Genomic DNA, 5752 nt, shown 5'->3' on the forward strand with positions numbered 1-5752 from the left:
GTGCCGTGGGATTTTTCCAGCATTGCTCAATAACTGGGTGTGCTGTTAGTTTTTAAGGAGGAGGCTGCATTAGCACCTCAGACCCCAGCAGGCAGCCTCGTAGGCAGCACGCTGCAAGCCCTTTGCTGTATGGGGACGTTAGACTGCCAGCAAACTGCATGCAGCCAAGGGGGTATTTGAAATACATATTAAAAGCTCCTTATAATGCAGGGAGTCTTCAATAGCACTGGGGAAGGCCCAGGATGGGAAGCGTGTTCTAAAGTTTCGAGCCCATACACTGAACACCCTACTCCCTTCCCCCACAGCTAGTCTGACAGCCCTGACTTACTCTGAGATCTTGCTAAGATCATTGCAAAATCAAAACCCATCAGCTGCACAACCTGCGACACGAGCGAGCCGGCAGCGTGGGGCTGCCAACCCACACAGACCCGCCTGCTTCACCCACCAGGAGCTGGGGCTGCAGGTGGCCACACAAAGATAGTCACAGATAATTTTAAAGCCAGCCTGCAGATTAGATGTAGGTGCCTGTGCATGGTTTACTCCACCCTGGGCATTTTTTTTTTTTTTTTTGGACATTTTTATGGTGACCTCCGGTGCTTATTTTCAGCTTATATAACAACACATTGTCGTGACTGCTCCCAGTGTTCAACCTATGAAATGATGTTCATGTGAGGACCAAACTGAACTCAGCCAAGTCATATAAAATGCTGCCTAAAGTTGCTACTTTCAGTACTCAAAACTGAAAACAACAGCTCTGTCAGGTCCAAACCTTTCTCTAAAGGGTAATTCTATTGGTCTGTATTTTCCAATACTCCCTCACGGAGACCATTAACATGGTGCTGATCGTATAATTACCACAAAGGCCACGATATGTTCAAAAACACTGAGCTGTAATTTTCCCTCATTTTGCAAATCCAGCTTGCCAAATTTCTTAATGATGTGCATTGCTAAATCACTGCACCCTTGCCCAGGGCACTTCCGCAGCGCCCTTGGCACTGTCAGACCCAGCCACACTGCAGGAGGAGGTACCTGGGGGCCAGCGGTAGGCTGCACCTCCCCGAAACCTCTGCAGGCTTTGCAGAGGGCAGTGCTCTAACAACGCTGCTGACAGAGGGCCGTTTTCAGAAGGCAGCCCCATGTATCCACAGTGCCAAATCAAGTAAGTTTATAGCTTCTTTAGAGTTTTAACATGCAACAATTTCTGGAGAATGGTCCATGAGGATTGACTGTCGTTCTAGCAGTCAGAACCACAAAATCACCACCTGAAAAGAGCGAGAAATGAGTTAGGGCCTGATCCAAATCTTTACTATTACTTTACTGAGAACAAGTTGCTCCATGAATAACAAATGGGGGAAGAGTGTGACATCCTAGAGAAATCTCTTTAAAAGATGACAAATTTTAATGAGAGGTTGATTTCAACATTAACTTGTCTTCTTTTTTGAAACTTCTTTCCCTGCTCAGAATACAAGAATATTTCAATCATTGCGTAACATGATATCAATTAAATTCAAATACAGATCTAAAAATTCAAGTATGAAACTACACACTTGGCCTTTTCACATTAATTAATCCAAATGAACAGAATAACATACTGGCTTCCACTGGAGAACATCTTTGTGCTAGCGAGAACAGTTAATTAGAGCTGGCACGAACACCTTCCACATTCACTATGAATAATAAAATTCCCAGAGCAAATATTCTCAGCAAATTTAAGGAAACAGCTGATTCTTGATTCTTCAACCCATCCATTTCTTTTAAGATTTTAGCAAGAGTGAAGGAGTTAGAGTACTGGTAATTGTCCAGCAATCTCTGCATCATGTGCTCTTCCTGCTTGAGTAATGCACCCAGCTCCAGCCCATCCTCTGACATGATCTGCCTACAGAAGAGGCATCTAAGTCTATATAATCAGTCCCAGTGGCAATGCTGCCTTGCATGTTACATCGTCTCTGCAGTATCCTCCCCTTGCCTCCAGCAGGCCATCAGTCGCAGCCCAGTGATGGATAGGTGAGGGCAGGGGCTAAGGCTCTGGGCTGTGCTGCACCGCTCCCATCTGCAGGGGTTTTGTAAGGAGATGCCTCTTGGGGACCATCCCCTGCAATGGGACATGCAGCATGTGCCACCTCGATGGGAGAGCTCAGCCCCACAAGACCCACCTGCGAGCTGTGGGCACCCCGTGGAAAAGGGACTATATGAAAGGAGACTATGGGGATGGGAAGGTCACTTAGTGAAGTCACTTAGCTGAAGCTGTTGGGGAGGCAGCTCCAAGCTAAATGAAGACATTTCCCTTTAATACAACAGAGGCTGAAAGCAGCAGCCACAAGCCAGCATGCAGGGACACCCAACTGGTATTTCTGCTCAGCACTTACCTCCTTACCTGCAGACACATCAAGTCAGAGACAGCTGCCTTTCAGAGTAAGCAGGTCTAGTCCTCACGCAGAGAAGCGGAAGCATCCAATGTACAAGGGGTTGTGTACACAGCAGCCAGGAGAAGCAACAGCCAGTACCCCCTGTCCTAAAGTCAGTCTCGTTTTAAAAAATACCAGTCATTAAAAATATCTGACACACAAGGGTATTCATATGGTCTAACTTAGAAGACTAAGGTATGCAGAAACTCCTAAACTGAGCACTCAAAATCATCCTCAAGAGATGCCCTTACTCTCTAGGAAGCAAAGGCTCCTAATTTTAGTACAACAAGTGGGATGGTCCAAATGTCACTTCAAGCTCCAGTTCCCTTTTCAGTCTCACTGAGCCCTGGTGGCAAGTAAGGCTGGCTACTGGATAGAAAATAAGGGACTTTTCCTGTTGCAGTATGATGCAAATTAAGAAATAAAAATAAATTGAAAAAAAAGATTCAGATCAAATCAAAATTAGGTTCTTTATCTCAGGTTTTTCCAGCACAAAAAAAAAAAAAAAAGTCATATTTTGTTGACATTCTGGTCAACATGTTTCTTTTAACACAAAATGAAGTGTTAAGTGTTTCTTTTGTTCCCATGTTACTTGACCATTTTAATTCAGCATTTTTACATAAAAATTGTTTCAAAGCAAGAAACAATAACTCAGTTACCAAAATAATAAATCAAATACTTCAGCTTCACATCAGGAAGTTTAGCTACTCCCACCCACCTTTTTGTGCTTTTATTTTATTTTTCTTCAGCTGAAAATTTTTGCTAAAACTCAGTCCCTATTTGTTAGCTACTTTCTCCCCTCAAAGTCTTTCTTTCTGTTCTCCCTCCAATAGAGCTGCAGCACCTCATCGATTTCACTGGGACATGAGTGCTCCCATCAAGGATTGTACTTACCAAAATGGAAAGAAGTTAGCTTCTACCTGAGACCTGGGACACTAACCTGGGAAGCTATTTTTGTTAGATTATACAGTTGCCCAAACATGCCTTCTTTTTCTCTGGAAAGCTGTGACAGCATCCACAATACTTACTTTCATAATGTCCTGGCCGGAATTCTGACTAGCAGCAGCAAAATGCTCAGGAACAACTTGTACATCCTAAGGCACATACTTAGTATGTGTAAGAGTGATAACAGGCTTTCATTAGCTTGGCATCAGCATAGCTGACAGCTGGTCGAGCTAAATAGGCTGTAGACAATACCTAGTAAGGACAACTAAAAGTCCTATAAGCCATAATAAAAGGGGGACTGCTCAGTTTTCAGATACGTGCATCAGGGAGCCATTCCACAGGGTAACACTTGAGAGATATTTTCATTCTTCACATCATAAAAGTGGCCCAACAATCCCTCTTCATCCCCAGAACCACAAGGTGATGTGTGGAGAGCAGCTTCCTGCTGCCCACACCAAGCCAGCATGGGCAGCACGGCCGTCCAGGCACTCCAGCACACCCTGAGGACCAGGCGCTCCACATCCATGTGCTGGCAGTGGGCGGTCAGCCCCCGGCTGAGCTGCTGCGTGGGCTGCCTGAGAGCACAGAGCTCCCTGTGCCTCGTGGCGTCACCAGAGTGGTGGTGGCCAAGTACACACACTGCCTGCGCTTCGCTGCCCCTTCCCGAGGGACCTAGCAAGCCCTCCTGCCACCTGCCCAGAAGCATGTGTGACACATCAACAAGATGCAGCCATTCTCCCCACCAAAAACGGGCTCCTCATCATGCTGGTGGAAAAAACAGGCCCTTCAGTCTCCTTGCTGGAGTCTACATGGTCCATTGCAGCCAAAACACTCCTTGTCCCAGGGCTGCAGAAATCCCAGGGGACTGCATTTCATAGGATGGCAGTCGACTGTAAATGCAGCTGTAGGAGACGTAACAAATAAAGAGCTCACATATGAGTTCCTCTCAACTGCTAACAGGCTTCCAACACGTTTTAAAAATCCACCAGAGCCTGAAGTGGATGTGCCTAGAGTTAAACCAAAACTTTGACTTACTGAGCACTGCCTGGCAAAGCAAAACTACCACTGAGTCGTACTGCAGTATGCAACTATTAAAAGGTAACTTATATTAGGTGCTAGCTGCTATTACAGTGACCCATATCGTAGGATTTCAACTGCATCTCTGCCATACAGTCCTCCTAAAGCAGGCTTTATTGCCAAGCTTTTATATGTGCCATCGTTCAATCAAATAAAGCAGCCTTCTGCCAGAGTGTGAGCAAGATTAGGAAGTAGGACTGATTATTTCAAGTCTCCTCAGAGCAAATGGCAATGAACACAACCTCAGGAAATGAAAAACTGAACCAAGAGTGAATGTTAAAAAGAAAATGCAAAATTTCACAATACAAGCCGGTTCTCTTTGCACTGGACGAGTCTCAAGGTGGATGACTTACTGGTAGCTAGATGCACGGAAATCCATCAGTCATGTTCTTAATAGCAATGTTTCAGCCTTCAAAAGGGGAACATGTCGAAGGGGTCAGGTTCCCCATGGGGTGATGCAGAGTTGGTTCCTCAGCCCAGTGCTGCTGGAAGGTGAGGGCCATCATGCAGAGCTGGCTGGGCCAGCTCAGGAGAAGAGGCTTTGGCAAACATAATTACTGTAAGATGCAGGTCTCTTCTGCAGAACCCAAATAATGGAAAAAGTATCCAGATACTGATGACATAAATGCAAAATGCAGCAAAAATGACTGTAACAAGTAAAACATGAAGTTCCTCACCGACTGACCAAAAACTAATTGTGGAAAGAGGAACAGCTGAGTTCAGGGACAACGTTCTGACACTTCCCTACCAGAAGGGATGGAAGAGAGCAAGAGAAATCTTGCGAGAGCATTAAGGGACCCACACCGCTATAACGAGGAGAGAAGGGAAGCCCTCCGAAGGCCTGCCCCGCAGAGCCTCACAGAAAGCAAGAGCAGGCTTAGGTCACATGTAAACAGACAAATTTCTATGTGGAAGTCTGGTAGCTGGAGAAGCAAGGCTGAGCGTGACAATCAGACACCCACCAGCCACCCAGAGGTATCTCGCCGCTTCACAGACCTCAGTTTGCCAGCAACCTGCCCACCATGGGCTGCCCTTGGGGCTCCCAGGGAAGTGCAAGGACAGGGGAAAAGCCCTGCAGAGCCTTGCAGGCATGGGCAGGCTCCACAGTAGGCTGCTCAGCCACATCCCCACACAGCTCCCATCACCATGGGGAAGGGCTGCAGCATCCACCCACTACCTGCCCCCGAGATGCCGCCGGGCCAGCCCCTCCAGAGCGATCTGGCTGCTGCCTCCCACGAGTGACAACTTCATGGAGGGCATGTGCTTTTCATTCGGAACAAACACACGTTTTACATATCAGAGGTAAAAGATTTTATTATCCCATG

The sequence above is a fragment of the Athene noctua genome, chromosome 8 (genome assembly GCF_965140245.1).
Source record: "Athene noctua chromosome 8, bAthNoc1.hap1.1, whole genome shotgun sequence".
NCBI lineage: Eukaryota > Metazoa > Chordata > Aves > Strigiformes > Strigidae > Athene > Athene noctua.